Source organism: Bos mutus, chromosome X (assembly GCF_027580195.1).
Source record: "Bos mutus isolate GX-2022 chromosome X, NWIPB_WYAK_1.1, whole genome shotgun sequence".
Lineage (NCBI taxonomy): Eukaryota > Metazoa > Chordata > Mammalia > Artiodactyla > Bovidae > Bos > Bos mutus.
In genome coordinates, this window is record NC_091646.1 from 121920330 (window position 1) to 121938011 (window position 17682).

Consider the following 17682-nt stretch of genomic DNA (forward strand, 5'->3'; position numbering starts at 1 on the left):
TGGGAGAGGCCAGGCTTTCACCCTGGAACTCTCTGAATCCCCATCAGCCAGTGAAGTCCTGACAGATTTGATGCAGAAGCAAGAAACGAGAAAGCCCTAGAGTAAGGAAGGTGGGAAAGGAGGGCACACCACATGCCTGCCCCAAAGGTGGCACGAAGACACAACTGACCAGCGAGAAGTCCTGTAAGGGGCTTCTCTCCATGCCGAACAGGAAGGCACAAGCACCAAATTCTTCAAGACCTCCTAGGATCTCGCCGCTCAAATGTGAGCATCCCTGGGAGCTTGTCAGAGATGCAGAAGCTTAGGCCTGGGGAACTTGTATGCACCTTAAAGTTGAGATGCATTGTCCTGGGATGCACTCAATTGTCAGAAAGGACTTGTGCCAGTTGTTAAGTTGTCCATTTTTTCACGTGTTCTCTCAGTCCCAAGCCCACCCTTCCATGCTCTGTCCTGTGACACTGGTACTGGGACTCTGCAAACTACATTTCTATTTTGCTGGTTGCTCATGGTTTGGCTTGGCCAGCAACCCACCCCCTCTGTGGGGGTCAGTGCCTGGGCCCTTTTCTTGGAGATGTCAGCACCAGTGGCCTCCTCAGAGATCCGAGTTTCAGCAACATGTGCACCTTCCCCAAATTTCTGTGTGCATGCTCAGTTGCTCAGTTGTGTCAGACTCTCTTGCAACCCCGTGGACTGTAGCCCACCGGGCTCCTCTCTGCATGGGATTTCCCTGGGGCAAGAACGCTGGAGTGGGTTGCCATTTCCTTCTCCAGGGGATCTTCCCGACCTAGGGATCTGGCACTGGCAGGCGGGTTCTTTACCACTGAGCCACTGGGAATCCCACCTTCCTCCATGCCAAGTCTCTAGCCTTTGCTCTCTCAGCCTCAGGAGTCAGAGTCGCTTCCTACAGTTGCTACCTTAGTGACATCTTAGAATTCTCCTTTCACCTTTTTGGTTACCTAGTTAACAATTGTATACATAGTTCAGTTCAGTTCAGTTCAGTCGCTCAGTCGTGTCCAACTCTTTGCGACCCCATGAATCGCAGCACGCCAGGCCTCCCTGCGTTGGTCATCACCAACTCCCAGAGTTCACTCAGACTCATGTCCATCGAGTCGGTGATGCCATCCAGCCATCTCATCCTCTGTCGTCCCCTTCTCCTCCTGCCCATAGTTAGTGATGTCTTAATAGGAAAACCTTATTGTTCAATAAGGTTCAAATAACTGATGTAGCTTCTATCCCCTGACTGGACCCTGCCTGACCCCAGACCCTAAGCTGCTACAACAGAACTGGTCCCAGGACTGACTGCTCCATGGGACCACCCTACGACTTTGTCTTCCATACTCAGAGCCACAGAGAAAACCTAAAAAGAGCAACACACCCCACAGCCCCCAGGGAAAAGCCCTTTCTCCCTCAGAGGATAGGCTAGTTCTGCTTAAATACCAAAGCCAGAGCCAAACAAGAAGCCAGGGCAGAGAAGAGGGCCAAAGAGGGAAGCTTCTGGGTTGTCAGCCTATGAGGGCCCGGTGCCCTCAGAAGGCCTTCTGGTGATCACTGTTGAACTTCCTCCCCCAGCACCTCTGCACCACCAAGCTGGTTCTACTCTGAGAGACAGGGCCTTGTATTCAGCAAGAGGAGTAGCTTCTTTCTTGGGTCAGAGTCCGGGTGTTCTGAGCCCCCTGCCACAGCCACAGGCATTTCAAACAAGGAGCTGAGGAGTGCGCTGTCAGCTGTGCTAGAGCAAAGATGGGTGTGGAGGAGAATGGGACTTGGAATTTAAACACCTAAAATTCCACCCCACCACACACAAGAAATAGAAAGATGGCATTGGTTTTAGCAGTGGGTCACCTCAGCACAAGGTCATATTCCTGCCTATGGTAGAGGCACACCCAAAATGATGGATTCTGATTGATCCTGTCAGCTGTTCAGAAGCAAGAAGTTGTCAGGAATATCTAATTAAAAGAAGAGCCCAAAAAACCCCAAACCAAACAAAAACAAAAAGGAACCAGTATGTTTAAGCAGCAACATCCATTTGCAAAAGAGGGTACAGCAACAATAAAGAAAAAATAAAGATTGACGATAAACACCAAATGGAGCAAGAATTGTGTAACTTGATGTAAACTGGCATAATGAAGAGAAATGGAATAAAACAAAAGAAAATACAGATTTTCAAGGAAATCAGAACAAAATTTAGAATACTTCATTTCCTTGTAAGTTCTGAAACTACTTAAAAGTATTATGAGTGCATATCATCTCTCTACCCATGATTTAAATGGAGGAAAAGAAGAGAGACCACATCACATTGTCGGTCCCACTATTGCCAGGGACTGAGTTCAGTGCTGCACATGGAGGACATCAGAGAATTTTCTCTTCTCTGCCAAATAAACCTGTAGCTATTATTATCCCCATTTTAGGAGAAAAATGGAGCTCAGAAGTCCTGAGTCTTACTGAAATTTTGGCACATGTTGAAATAGAATTAGGCCACAGATTCCATGTCCTGTTTTCCATCCCATGCAGCTGCCTCCCAACAATCTACTTGTGGGTTATTGACATCTCGCATTGTCTCACACCATTTGGGTTGCTATCACAAAGTACTTCACACCAGGTGGCTTACAAACAACAGAAATGTATTTCTCACGGTTGTGGATTCTGGGAAGTCCAAAATCAAGGCACCGGAAGATTCAGTGTCTAGTGAGAGCCCACTTCCTGGTTCAGTAGACCATTGGCAGTGCCTTCTAGGTGTAACTTCTCTCAGCAAAGAGAGCAAGGGAGTTTTCCTGGTCTCTTTTATAGGAGCACTACCCTCTCTAACACTCTTGCCTGGAAAATCCCATGGATGGAGGAGCCTGGTGGGCTGCAGTCCATGGGGTCGCTAGGAGTCGGACACGACTGAGCGACTTCACTTTCACTTTTCACTTTTGTGCATTGGAGAAGGAAATGGCAACCCACTCCAGTGTTTTTGCCTGGAGAATCCCAGGGACGGAGGAGCCTGGTGGGCTGCCATCTATGGGGTCACACAGAGTCGGACATGACTGAAGCGACTTAGCAGTAGCAGCAGCAGCAGTCATGGGCTCTGCCTTCATGCCCTGAACACCTTCCAAAAGCTCCACCTCCTGATACCATCACCTTGGGGGTTAGGTTTCAACATATAAATGTGGGATGGACACAAAAAATCAAACTGTAACACCCTTCTGTAGTCTGTCCTCATTTATTATTTCCTGGGATTTGAGTAAAACATTCAGCTTTGCATGACTTGATTATTTAAGTAGTTCATTATATCATCCTGTTATGATTCTACTACTTAGAGAAGGAATTTCTAGCCACTGGGAACCTACGGTTCTTTCCTCACCACACAGGAAACTTCATTCAGGATCTCTTTGCTTTATCTGTACAATGGAGCTTACCACCTGATAAATTCCCTGTTATCTCAAGATGGAACCACTGAAGTGGATTATACTTAAATCATTAGACAGTCCCCCATTCATCTTTAAAAGCCCGCTAGTTCATGAGCAGGGCAGACTAGAGATAACCCAACTTGTGGGTTCTTATAAATAGACTACATGTTGTATTGAAGCATCCCTTTGAATGGCAGCTAATTTGTCCTCTATCACAGTGGTTCTCACACTCCCCCAAATTCCCTGGGGAGCCTGTTCACACAGATCAGCAGGCTCTACCTCGGAGTTTCTGAGTCAGCAGCTCTGTGGTGGGACTCAAACATTTGCCTTGGTAACCAGTTCCCAGATGTTGCCGATGCTGACGGTCTGGAGTCCAGACCTGAGACTCAGCATTCTATAGAAAGGTTATGGAAAACGAACTAGCCATTGCCTCTTCCTTCTTTACTAATACAACTGATTTTTTAGAGACTTTTTAAAATTTTTATTTTATATTGGCATATAAGTTGACTGGGGTTTCCCAGGTGGTTCAGTGGTAAAGAATCCACCTGTGATGCAGGAGACGCAGGTTCAATCCCTGGGTCAGGAAGATCCCCTGGAGGAGGAAATGGCAACCCACTCCAGGATTCATGCCTGGAGAATCTCCTGGACAGAGAAGCCTGGTGGGCTACAGTCCATGGGGTCACAAAGAGCTGGACGTGACTGAGTGGCTAAGCAATAATAAATAGTTAATAGACAATGTTATGTTTGTTTCAGGTATACAGCAGTTATGCATATACATGTGTCTATCCTTTTTCAAATTCTTTTTCCATTTAGGTTATTACAGAGTACTGAGCAGAGTTCTCTGTGCTGTACACTAGGTCCTTGTTGGTTATCTATTTTAGACATAGCGTGTGTGCTGGTCACTCCCAAACTCCCAATCCTTTCGCCCCCCTCCCTTCCACCCTGGAACCATAGGTTTGTTCTTTAAGTCTGTGAGTCTCTTTTCATTTTGTAAATAAGTTTGATGAAACAGATTTTAAATCAGGGTGGAAATGCATCTAACCAAAAGATTCTATTTCTTAGCCTCTCTTGCAATTTGATGTGGCCCCATGACTAAGTTCTAGCCTGTGAGCTAGAAGGAGAAGTGTTGGGTGGAAACTCCAGAAAGGTTGCTTGCAGGAAGCTGGGTCACTGAGAAGAGCCTGTGGGAGGCAGCCTCTAAGATGGCCCAGTGACACCCATCTCCTGGTGTTCAGGCCCTGCCGACACCATGTGAACGGGCTGGAAGCAGATCCCCTGAACGGAGCCTTGGGGTGACTGCAGCCCAGCTGATGCCTTACTTGCAGCCTGGGAGACACTGAGCCACGAACCCACAGCTAAGCTGCTCCCAGTGGTGAGAAACTATGAGATAATAATATCTAGGAGATAATATGGAAACTGAGATAATGAAGGTTTCTTATTTCCAGCTCCTAAGTTTTAGGATGACTTGTTAAGCAGTGAAATGTAACTGATGCAGAGCCCGTTTCTTGTGCTCCTGCCTGGATACCTGGATACGAGAGTCAAAATTGCAGAAGCCATCCTAGCCCTTGAGAACAGAGTCTACATGATGAGGATGGCAATGAAGGACAGGCGTCTGGGTCCTGATGATACCAACATCGGGGCTGCATTCCCCACTTTCTTTATATGTGAGAGAAAGAGGCTGCTCTCTTATTATTTTTTTAACTGGAGTATAATCGCTTTACAATGTTGTGTTGCTTTCTGCTGCACAACATAGTGAATCAGCCATATGTATACATATATACCCTGCCTCTGGAGCCCCCCTCCACCCTATCCCACCTAGAGGGTCATCACAGAGCACTGAGCTGAGCTCCCTCTGCTACACAGCAGCTTCCCACTAGCTCTCTATCTTACACATGGCAGTGTAATACGTCAATGACTGTTCTCTTATTAAAGCTTAAAAATATTTATGTATGCCTGCCTTTCCTCCTTTCACCAAGTCTATAAAATAACAATATTACCATTTTTTCAGACATTTAGCTCTTGCTATAGGCCAGATACTGTCTAAATACAAATATTTACCCATGAAATTGGCATTACAACCCTATTGTTGGTCCCGTTTTGCAGATGGGGAAACCTGGGACACAGCGAGGTTAAATGATTTGCTGAAGGTCACACAGCTAGTGAGGGTTACAAACCCGGAAGTCTGGCTGAAGAATCTGTGCTTTTAATCGCTAAGCCTTGTTGTGCTAACATTTCCTAAGTACTTCCCAAGTGCTGGCCATCATACTAAGTGCTTTACACATTTCACGGGAGAGGAAACTGAAGCTCAGGGAGGGTTAAGTAACTTCCTGAAAACCACAGGGCTGAAACTGGCAAGCTGAGATTCAAATCCATGTTTCCTGGCTTCCAAGGCCAGGGCTTTCACTTCTTGTGAATTGATCCTTCTGTTCTGGACCTAGTTTGTCTTCAGGGATTCCCAGTAACTGCATCATTGAACCCTGAAGCCCCCCAATCTTGGCTGTGCATACAAATCAGCTGGGAGGCTTGGTAAATGCAGATTCTGACTCAGAAGTTCTATTCTGGGGCCCGAGAGTCTGTATTTCTCACAGGTGCCCAGATGACAGTGATGCTGCTGGTCTGGGGACCACACTTTGTGCAGTGAGGGTCCAGACAGCAGGACATGGACTTTCTCCTTAGCGGGGCTTGGCCCTAAGTGGCTGTGGCTACCTGTTTCCTTTTCCGTAAAACAAGAGGGAGCTAGAGGAGATAGAGGTTCAATGAGGTTCTTCCTTCTGGCTCTCAAAGTTCTTGATTCTGCACAGAATATAATTTTCTGCCACTCTCCACACCTTTGTACTTATCTGACAAAAGAATCATGCATCATTAAATGCGTCTACTTTGATATCAGGGAGAAGATCAATTTGTTCAAACCCCTCACTTTACAAATGAGAAAACAGAAGTGAAGCGACTTGCCCAGGTCACAGGGCTGGGGCGCGGGAGAGCTTGTGATCCGATGCTATTGCTTCTCAGACTTGCCTGTGCCTCCAGGGATCTGGGTACAAGGCAGAGTCTAGTTCTGGGGCTTGTGCTTTGTGACCCAGCTCTCAGGTGAGGCCAACACGGGGCACAGATCCAGTGCTTCTCACAGTATCGCTCTCCTCTCCAGCCGCATGACTGGGGGCGCAAGACGGCTCAGCTGGGGCTGGAAATGGAGACCAGGTCTCTAAGCCCTTGCAGTCACAAGAGACAGGAAGTGCACGGTGAGACAGGAAGGAATGAGCCAAGTGACCCGAATTTAGGAGGACCACCACTGCAGGAGGGCTGAGGTTCGGGGAGGGTCTGAAGTTCAGGGGAAGTGGTTAGAGTCCCAGCGAGGGCTGAGAACACAGCAAGAGCAGAGCCACTTCCGGCTCTGCAGCACGGCTTTCCTGGCGTTTCTCTAACACAGGGGCCAACCCCTTGGAGGTGGTCCCGGTCTGTAGTTGGGCACAGACCTGGGTGGTAGCACTGGGGCAGTGTGCAGTGTTCAGGGGTAGCCCTCAGGCAACAGCCTGACCTGAGGCCCTGGGGTTCATCCCATGCATCTATGAGAACGCTGACCTCCATTAATTAGTCTTTAGTAAATGTCCCCTGTGTGCGTAGTGCTGTGCTAGGTGGTCTGGCAGAGAAAATGAAGTATACAATATGGTTTCCACTCTCAAGCGGTTTGTCATCTAACTAGGGGAATCAACAGAAAAGTCAAGAATTCAAGAGTTCCAGAGAATCCTCAACTCTGCAGTGAGGACTGGATATGCAGTGGAGAATCTCAGAAGGAAAAAGAAAAAATGGGTGTGAGTCTGAGGGAGTCAGAAAAGGCTTCTTGAAGAAGTGATACCTAAGCTGGGGCCTTAGTGTAAGTGGTGTTGGTAGTGTTCATTTGCTCAGTCGTGTCCGACTCTTTGCAACCCCATGGACTGCAGCACACCAGGCTTCCCTGTCCTTCACCATCTCCTGGAATTTGCTCAAACTCATGTCCATTGAGTCAGTGATGCTATCCAGAGGTGTGACCTACTATCAAATGGCCCCAATTCTTCCCCCTTCCTGTATCCTCAGCTTTTGTTATGTAACTTTGTAGCTCTCCCCACTTCCCTGACCATTTGCAAGTCAGCCATGTGACTTGCATTGGACAGGGGGGTGTTAGAAAACTCGAAGAAACAGGGGTCTGAAAATTGGCTTTCATAATTCTGCTTGCCTTTTACACCCTCAGGCATCACCAGGCAGATATGTCCAGGCTGGCCTGCTGGAGACTGAGAGACCAGCAGGGCAAAGCCATTGCACCCCAGTGGTCCCAGCTAAGAAGCAGGCAGACCCCAGTCTTAGGAGCCAGCTGAGTCAAGGTCAGCAGAGCCACCTAGTCAACCACCCCAGTTGTGCAAGCACTAAGAGCTTCTTGTTACCTGACACTGAAGTTCTGTGACTGTTTTCATGCTGCATTATTATGAAAATGGGTAAATGATGTAATAGGCAGAGGTTGGAAGAATGGAGTACTCAAAGTGGCTCCTGTGGAAACTCCTTTAGAAAACTAGCTTGGTGTGATGATAATAGTTGCGACTTAGAACAAGGCTCCCTTGGTTAAACATGTTTGGGAAACACTGAGTAACCTAAAATAACAGGTTTCTTAATATAGGACTTCCTGGGACCTTGACTATGAAATTGTACATTGTAAATCTCCAGCAGCAACATTTTTTGAACATTATGTGAAATGCCTCATGGGACAGATGTGCCCTGGACACATTTTGGGACATGCCGGTCTCAGCAAATCATGTGCCATTCCATCACTAGCGGGGATAGCATCTTTCTGTTTCAGTGCTGTATCTCTGGGGACTAGACCAGTGCTTACCAGGTCATGGGCACTCAGTAGATAGAGAGAAGGGGAGGGGAGGAGGGCAGGAAGATGTGGGGTTTCTTACCCCTGCTCTCCCTTTTGTGCTGTGCCTCTACTTTGTCTACCTGGTGAGCCCCAACTGTGCATCAAAGCTCAGGGTACAAGTCCTCGATTCCCTGAGGATTTGTCTGAGGCCCTCAAGCAAAGTTGGGTGATTCATTCACCATTATAAGCACTTAAGTATGGCTGCTATGTCCCTCTCCCCCATGATGCTGGAAGCTGGGCGGCTAACTTCATCCTGCCCCCTACACTGAGTCAGTCACACTGTAGATGCCTAATGAGTAGGTGCTGGGAGGAAGCAAGGGGGAGAAGGAGGGAGGGAAGGAGGGAGAAAGGAAAGAGGGATTGAACAGCAGGAAAAAGAGAGGGAGGGAGTAAGAGAGAGAGGGAATAAGAGAGGGAGAGAAGGAGGTAGAAATTAATATCCTGGGGTAATTTTGTAACAGCAAATGGTTAGAGATGAGAAGATTGGAGAGATTTCCTGCGGGCAGGTGGTGGAGAGACATGAATATCAGTAAACGAGTTCAGTCTTTATCCTCTAAGTTGTGAGGCACCACTGATTAATATTTTAAGCAAGAAAGTAGCATTAGATAAGCTTTCTCAAGAAATTGGTTTTTTTCCAAAAGGTAAAACACTATTAGACCATGTATTCCAAGGTAACCCAAATATGATTTAAGTCATTTGCTTAATAGAGAAAAGACTGTAGCCAAAGAGAAAAAGAAATTTTGTTCAAGTCCCTCAACCTTTGTAAACTAATACAGAGACCGCTACTGAATGCAGATGCTGCACTCGGCTGGGGTCTGGTGACCAGCAGTCATCACCCATGAGGCTGAGCCATGTGTTTACACATTAAATATTGATTCAAATCTGCCCTGTGTTGATAAAGGAAGGCAGGAGTCCCAAGAAGAGTCACCTGCACTCAGAGTGGAATTAAATATTTTCCTCTTCTGAAAGCCAAGAACAGCACAAATAAGCATTTAATCAAGATTTGTTTATCATCAACCCTCATGCATGGAACATAAAGAGCTTGTCAAATTTATGGGTTCCATTTTCTACCCTTTAAACTCTCAAGCGCATTCTGGCAGTTTCTTCATGGCTAACATGCCTGCCAAAGTTGAAGGAATGCCTTGTATTTTTCTGAAAGCTATCCAGAATCACAGGTATGTTAAATGCTCTATACTAAGGAGGAGAAAATCAGAACATAACCACTGTGCCTGCTTCGTACACTTGTCGCTGCTGCTGCTGCTGCTAAGTCGCTTCAGTCGTGTCCAACTCTGTGCGACCCCATAGACAGCAGCCCACCAGGCTTCCCATCCCTGGGATTCTCCAGACAAGAACACTGGAGTGGGCTGCCATTTCCTTCTCCAATGCATGAAAGTGAAAAGAGAAAAGTGAAAGTGATGTCCCTCAGTTGTGTCCGACTCTTAGCGACCCCATGGACAGCAGCCCACCAGGCTCCTCCATCCATGGGATTTTCCAGGCAAGAGTACTGGAGTGGGGTGCCATTGCCTTCTCTGTCATACACTTGTAGTCCTTACTAATTCAAAGCTGACTGAGATCCTTAAACAAGCTAAATCTTATTTGTATTGACATTTAATAAGAGGTGAAAACTCAATTCTGCCCAAATCTAAACAAGCCAAAAGAATTACAGAAGTTGGAGAATTGTCCAGAAGTTTCCAAAAATTTAAGAAACAGTGTGTGTGTGCATGCGTGCATGCATGCACACGCACACTCATATTAGAGTAGGGAGGCAGAGAAGAAAATGATGGATAGGAAGAATCTCTGTTGCAGTCAATATATGGAGGTGTGACATTTAAGCATATCCAGGAGGGGATGAGGTTAGGTAATGGATGTGATTAGCATTCACAAATGGAGAGGGCAATGGCATCCCACTCCAGTACTCCTGCCTGGAAAATCCCATGGATGGAGGAGCCTAGTAGGCTGCAGTCCATGGGGTCGCTAGAGTTGGACACAACTGAGTGACTTCACTTTCACTTTTCACTTTCATGCATTGGAGAAGGAAATGGCAACCCACTCCAGTGTTTTTGCCTGGAGAATCCCAGGGATGGGGCAGCCTGGTGGGCTGCCGTCTATGGGGTCACACAGAGTCGGACACGACTGAGGTGATGCAGCAGCAGCAGCAGCAGCATTCACAAAAATAATCTATATAGACCCTATGAAATTGTGACTGAAAATATTTGAGGATACATCCATCCCACCAAAATATTTTGAGAAGGATCTCAAGGAAAATGACTAGAACTTTTAAAAGCTGATTGGATTGCTCTTGAGTCACCCCCGCACAGCCTTCTTGCGGCGAGTGAGCCCGAGGCAGCCATTGCCCACTTGGTGTTCTATAGTACCTGTGATTCTTATCCTTGAAGATGCCTGAGGATGTGCACCATGGAGAGGAGGAGGTGGAGACATTTGCCTTCCAGGCAGAAATTGCCCAACTCATGTCTCTTATTATCAACACCTTCTATTCAAACAAGGAAATTTTTCTTCTGGAGTTGATCTGTAATGCTTCTGATGCCTTGGACAAGATTCGCTATGAGAGCGTGACAGACCCTTCCAAATTGGACAGTGGTAAAGAGCTGAAAATTGACATCATCCCGAAGCCCCAGGAGCGTACTCTGACTCTGATAGACACAGGCATTGGCATGACCAAAGCTGATCTTGTAAATAATTTGGGAACCATTGCCAAGTCTGGCACTAAAGCATTTATGGAGGCTCTTCAGGTTGGTGCAGACATCTCCGTGACTGGGTAATTTGGTGTGGGCTTCTACTCTGCCTACCTAGTGGCAGAGAAAGTGGTTGTGATCACAAAGCATAATGATGATGAACAGTATGCTTAGGAGTCTTCTGCTGGAGGTTCCTTCACTGTCCGTGCTGACCATGGTGAGCCTATTGGCTGCGGTACCAAAGTGATTCTCCACCTGAAGGAAGACCAGACAGAGTACTTGGAAAAGAGGCGGGTCAAAGAAGTGGTGAAGAATCACTCTCAGTTCATAGGCTATCCCATCACACTTTATCTGGAGAAAGAACGTGAGAAGGAAATTAGTGATGATGAGGCTGAAGAAGAGAAAGGTGAGAAAGAAGAGGAAGATAAAGATGATGAAGAGAAGCCTAAATTTGAAGATGTGGGCTCAGACGAGGAGGATGATGAAGAGAAGCCTAAATTTGAAGATGTGGGCTCAGACGAGGAGGATGATAGTGGCAAAGATAAGAAAAAGAAGACAAAGAAGATAAAGGAGACGTACATTGATCAGGAAGAACTGAACAAGACCAAGCCCATTTGGACCAGGAACCCTGATGACATCACCCAGGAGAAATATGGAGAGTTCTACAAGAGTCTTACCAATGACTGGGAAGATCACTTGGCAGTGAAGCACTTCTCTGTAGAAGGTCAACTGGAATTCAGAGCACTGCTGTTCATCCCCCGTCGGGCTCCTTTTGACCTCTTCGAGAACAAAAAGAAAAAGAACAACATCAAACTGTATGTCCGCCGTGTGTTCATCATAGACAGCTGTGATGAGTTGATTCTGGAATATCTCAACTTCATCTGTGGGGTGGTTGACTCTGAAGACCTTCCTCTGAACATCTCCCGAGAAATGCTCCAGCAGAGCAAAATTTTGAAGGTTATTCGTAAGAACATTGTTAAGAAGTGCCTTGAGTTCTTCTCTGAGCTAGCAAAAGACAAGGAGAACTATAAGAAATTCTACGAGGCATTCTCTAAAAACCTGAAGCTTGGAATCCATGAGGACTCCACTAACCGACAATGCCTTTCTGAGCTGCTGCGCTATCACACGTCCCAGTCTGGAGACGAGATGACTTCTCTCTCAGAATACGTGTCTCGCTTGAAGGAGACCCAGAAGTCCATCTATTACATCACTGGTGAGAGCAAAGAGCAGGTTGCCAACTCTGCATTTGTGAAGCGTGTGCGGAAGCGAGGCTTTGAGGTGGTGTACATGATGGAGCCCATCGATGAGTACTGTGTACAGCAGCTCAAGGAGTTTGATGGGAAGAGTCTGGTCTCTGTGACCAAGGAGGGCCTGGAGCTGCCTGAGGACGAGGAGGAGAAGAAGAAGATGGAGGAGAGCAAGGCAAAGTTTGAGAACCTCTGCAAACTCATGAAGGAGATCTTGGATAAGAAGGTGGAGAAGGTGACGATCTCCAATAGGCTCGTGTTGTCACCCTGCTGCATTGTGACCAGCACCTACGGCTGGACCACCAACATGGAGCGCATCATGAAAGCCCAGACGCTTCAGGACAACTCGACCATGGGCTACATGATGGCCAAAAAGCACCTGGAGATCAACCCTGACCACCCCATCGTGGAGACCCTGCGGCAGAAGGCAGAGGCAGACAAAAACGACAAGGCTGTCAAGGACCTGGTGGTGCTGCTGTTCAAAACTGCACTGCTCTCCTCTGGCTTCTCGCTTGAGGATCCCTAGACACACTCCAATTGCATCTACCGCATGATAAAGCTTGGCCTGGGCACTGATGAAGATGAGGTGATGCAGAGGAGCCCAGCACTGCTGTTCCTGATGAGATTCCCCACCTTGAGGGTGACGAGGACGCCTCTTGCATGGAAGAAGTAGATTAGGAGTTTCTACCTGCAGACTGCTCCCTCTGTATAGCGTCCCCATGGCTCCTGCAGCAGCAGCAGACCCGGTGGCCCTAGCCCATGCGGTTCCCTCTGCTGATGTCTAGTGGTTTTATTTCTGTCCTTCTAAGGCAGAATACATGGGCCTCAAGCCCTATCCCTCTCCATGTTTGACTTGGGGGTTGAATGTTGTGTGTGGTGTTTTTTTTTGTTTGTTTGTTTGTTTTGTTCTGAAATTAAAGTATTAAAAATAAAGAAGATGCAGGTTTTTTACACAGTTTAAAAAAAAGTTGATTGGATTAAATTCTGATTTTTTTTTAAAAAAAGATTTTAACAACCTCTCCCCCCAAAAAAGGATGCTCTGATTAAAAGCTAGAAAACAAAGACTTGGAAAGTGAGAATTCGTCAGCATCTCAACAACCATCCAAGAGTAAGGAACTCTGAACAGCCAAAATGGGCATCCACCCTACTCAACAAAGACATAATCTTTTTGGTCAGCTCAGCTGTTAGGTTTCCTATTGTGAATTTACTTTGCATTTATGCACTAGTCTCTGTGAGAATGACTAGCAGAAGCCAACCCCCCCCCCACAACTTCCACCCCACCAAAGTTGGTTAGCTTCAGTCATTCTAACACAATCAGTTTTCTGGACCTGCAATGTTGAGGTCTCAGTGTATAGGTTCCTGAGGTTCTCGCCATCCTACTGAATCCTGGCCTGGGTGGCCAGCTATCTTTTCTTGATGACATCTCCATCTCCTCTGTCAAAATGTAGCAGTGGCCTGAATTGGGTGAACTCATTTCAGGTACCTGTGGAAAGGTGGAGCCTTTTTTCCAAAAGATATAAGAATATCATGAAAATAGACACTTGATGAACTCGTCAAGTATCAGTCAGTTGCAAGTGAAGTAACCCCAACTCAGATTAGCTTAGGTAACAAAGAGAAACTCAGAATGGCTTAAAAACTTAAATATAAGATGTGATACCATAAAACTCCTAGAAGAAAACAGGTAAAACATTCTGACATAAATCATAACAGTATTTTCTTAAATCAGGCTCCCAAGGCAAAAGAAATAAAAAATAATAATAAAGAAATGGGGCCTATTCAAATGTATAAGCTTTTGTACCACAAAGGAAATGATAAACCCAATGAAAACACAACCTACAGAATGGGAGGAAATATTTGCAAACTATGAGACAGACAAAGGCTTAATAAACTAAATATACAAACAGCTCATACAGCTCAATACCAAAGGAAAAAAAACAACAGCAACCCAATCAAAAAGGAGTAGAAGACCTAAATAGATATTTCTCCAAAGAAGACAATCCAACTCCTGGGCATATATCTGGAGAAAACCATGGTTGGAAAAGACACGTGCACCTCAATGTTCATAGCAGCACTATTTACAATAGCCACAACATGGAAACAGCCTAAATGTCCATCAACAGATGAACCGATAAAGATGCCGTGCATATATACAATGGAATATTACTCAACCATAAAAAGAATGAAATATTGCAGCAACGTAGATAGACCTAGAGATGATCATACTAAGTGAAGTAAGTCAGAAAGAGGAAGACAAACACCATATGATCTCACTTATATATTGAAGCTAAAAATAATACAAATGAATCTATATACAAAACAGAAAGAGGCTCACAAACAGAAAATAAATTTATGATTAGGGGAGGGAGGTTAGAGGGGAAAGGGAGGGATAAAGTAGGAGTTTGGGATTAACAGATATACACTGCTATATACTAATTAGATAAACAACAAAGACCTACCATATAGCACAGGGAACTATATTCAATATATCTTATAATAACCTATAATGGAAAAGAATCTGCAGAAGAATATGTGTGTGTGTATATCTGAATCACTTTGCTGTATGCCTGAAATGAACACAACATTGTAAATCAACTATACTTCAATTAAAAAATAGCTTAGATAGACAAACCAAAAAATTATTTACTCTCATATCTGAGGTTCAGAAGGAAAGCTTCAGCTTCAGGCATACCTGGATCCAGGAGCCCAGTAATGTAACCAGAAATTCATCCCTTTCTATCCATCTCTCAGTTCTGTCTTCCTTTTATTGACTTTCAGTCTCAGGTATGCTTTTATTGCTGGGTGGCAGATATATCCATTAGAAGTTCAAAACTTACTTACCCTTCTATCTAGCAATCACTGCAAAAAGCAGTTGCCTCTTTACAAGTTGTCTTAGCAAAAATTCCTGGGAAAGCTCTAGTTGGTCCATCAAGAGTTACAGATCCTCCTTTGAACAGTCACTACTAGGAAGTTTTGTGCTAAATTGTCAATGTGACAATTCTCAAAATGTTTCAGTATGAACAGTGTGAAATATGTGTTTAAATCAAGTTGAATCTCCACCCAAGGGGTGGTTAGTATTTGAAATCTTCTAATCAGGAATCAACACCCCAGGAGTGATTAGCTAGAAGTGCACTCTAATCAGTAATCAACACCTTTCTAAAGTCCCAATAGTAAAAAGATAGCCCACTCAAATTAAGATAATTCAAGCAGGGTTTAATAAGCATATGGTTTACAAAGGTGTAGATAGGGTGTCAAGAAATCTCAAAGGATAGTACAGTACTTAGGAGCTAGTAACAGTGAGGCTATTACCACCCTAGGCCCAAAGAGATGAAAGGAAGGAGCAGTTTTGAGAACCTAAAGGAGACAGTCATGTAGAGGTTGCCCCACTGAAGGAATTGTGGCCTTCAAGATACATCACAGACAACTTAAGGAGACCCTGCGGAGATAGAGTTGGGGGAATTAATACAGTAACCACTCTCTTCCCTCTCGCCAATCACCTGCTGGCCTCACCTTTGGCCAAACTCAGTTGGAAGCCAGAAAGTATGTATGGGAGCCCATTGATACAGTTCATGTAGGCCAGACAGCAGAGAGAGGAAGGGTGGAGAGTACGATCTGGACAGGCCAATAGAAAATATTCAGCAAAAGATGTGATGATACAGCACTCAAAACCTAAACATGGGATGTTTCTTAATGAGCAGAAAGAATGTTAGAGAAATGTTATTGATGAGATGTATAATAATCAAAGTAGCATATGGTTTGAAAAGCTATAGCGGTTGCACCGCTATTGTGTGAGAATCTGGTAGGACCGGCAGCCTAATGCCATAGGCGACCCTTGGGTGTAGAACCTCACCTCTCTGTGCTGCTCCCTTCAAGAACGCTATCACGAGCCCACATACATGGCTGACCTGTCCTGCTGTCAGAGCACTGTGTCATCCACAAAGGGCTCCCATGCAAGGTGCTGTTCTCAGTGTCTAGGAAAGAATGGAACTTCCCTGAACTACAGAGCAGACAATGGTATGCTTGGGGCTGCTCACCAAAAAATGTGCATTCTATAGTACTTAGTCTAAGACTTGGTTTCATTGGATAGTTAGGTTAAGGAGGAAGGGCACCAATTGCTTCCTTTCACCAATTGCTAACCACCACAGGCTCCCAAAACTTCCCAAGGAGTCCAACATCTGCTGACCAGCAAGACTGGATCATGTGCCCAACCCTTAGCAAGGAGGAGGGTCATTTCCACAAAGTTTATCCAGGATGTATTTTCCATAAGCAAAATAAATTCTGCTACAAGAAGAAGGTTAGGGAAGGAAGGACAGTTTATTAGGTGGACAGTTAACTATAACTACCCCAGCTTGCTACACTTTCCACTTGTGGATTTAACATTTATGGTTCCTGAGTCATGTTTTCTTTTTTTTTAATATTTATTTATTTACTTATTTGGCTGCTTCAGGTCTTAGTTGCAGCACATGAGGTCTTCATTGTGGCATGTGGGGTCCTTTAGTTCTGACAATCAGGCTTAGTTGCCTCCTTGTGGCATGTGGGATCTTAGTTCCCTGACCAGGGATCGAACTCCCATCCCCCACATTGGAAGGCAGATCCTCAACCACTGGCCCACCAGGGAAGTCCCATTGAGTCATCTTGAATACCATAACATTCATAAAAATTGAATTGCCCATGTATTAATACAAAGCCAGGGAAATGGTGCTTAGCTAGTGCATGAGCCTAGCTGACCACGTGTCAACCACATCTCAGAATGGTTTTGTTCTCTCCTACATCTACACAGCTTTAATAAGAGGCAAACTTTGTTCCTTGGGGAAAACGTCCCTCAGGTGATGGCAACGATTGATGTTGACTCTGAAGTAAAGAAGTGACTGAATCTTTTCTAAAAACTAGAACCACATTATATTCAAAAATCATCATAAGCCTGAAGGGACTACTCAGATATTTTCATCTTAGCTGATTGCATGTTATGAGTTTAAATGTCATAAAGTCTTCAAGAGCACCTGAGACACACACTATATGAATGATGTGGATTTACTATACAAAAAAAGTCTGCATAACCCTTTCAGTTATCTATTCTTACATAACAAACTACCCCAAAACTCAGTGTCTCAAAGCAACACACACTTTATTTATTGACAGTTCCACAATCTGGGTTGGAGTCAGCTAGGCCGTTCTGCTAGTCTTACCAGCACTCACTCATGAGCCTGGATTCACCTGGTGTGTTGGCCAAAAGCTAGGCTCAGCTAGGACATTAGAATGCTTGGATCTCCCTCTCTCCATAAAATTCTCAAGTCCTCTCTCTCTCTATGTATTCTCTTCAGTTCAGAGAACTTCCCATATGGCAGGCAGACTTCCTGTATGGCAGCTCAGAGCTCCCAAGAGTACAAATGCAGGAACTACCATGTCTTCCTATGGCTTAGGCACCGAACACACTCTGTTAATTAAAGTGAGTCACAGTGCCAGCCCAG

General features: G+C 45.3%; 1 pseudogene; it reads left to right on the forward strand.

The window, feature by feature from the left end:
* Positions 1-10590: 10590 nt before the first annotated feature.
* Positions 10591-12950, forward strand: LOC102279081 (heat shock protein HSP 90-beta pseudogene; annotated as a pseudogene).
* The last annotated feature ends 4732 nt before the right edge of the window (positions 12951-17682 follow it).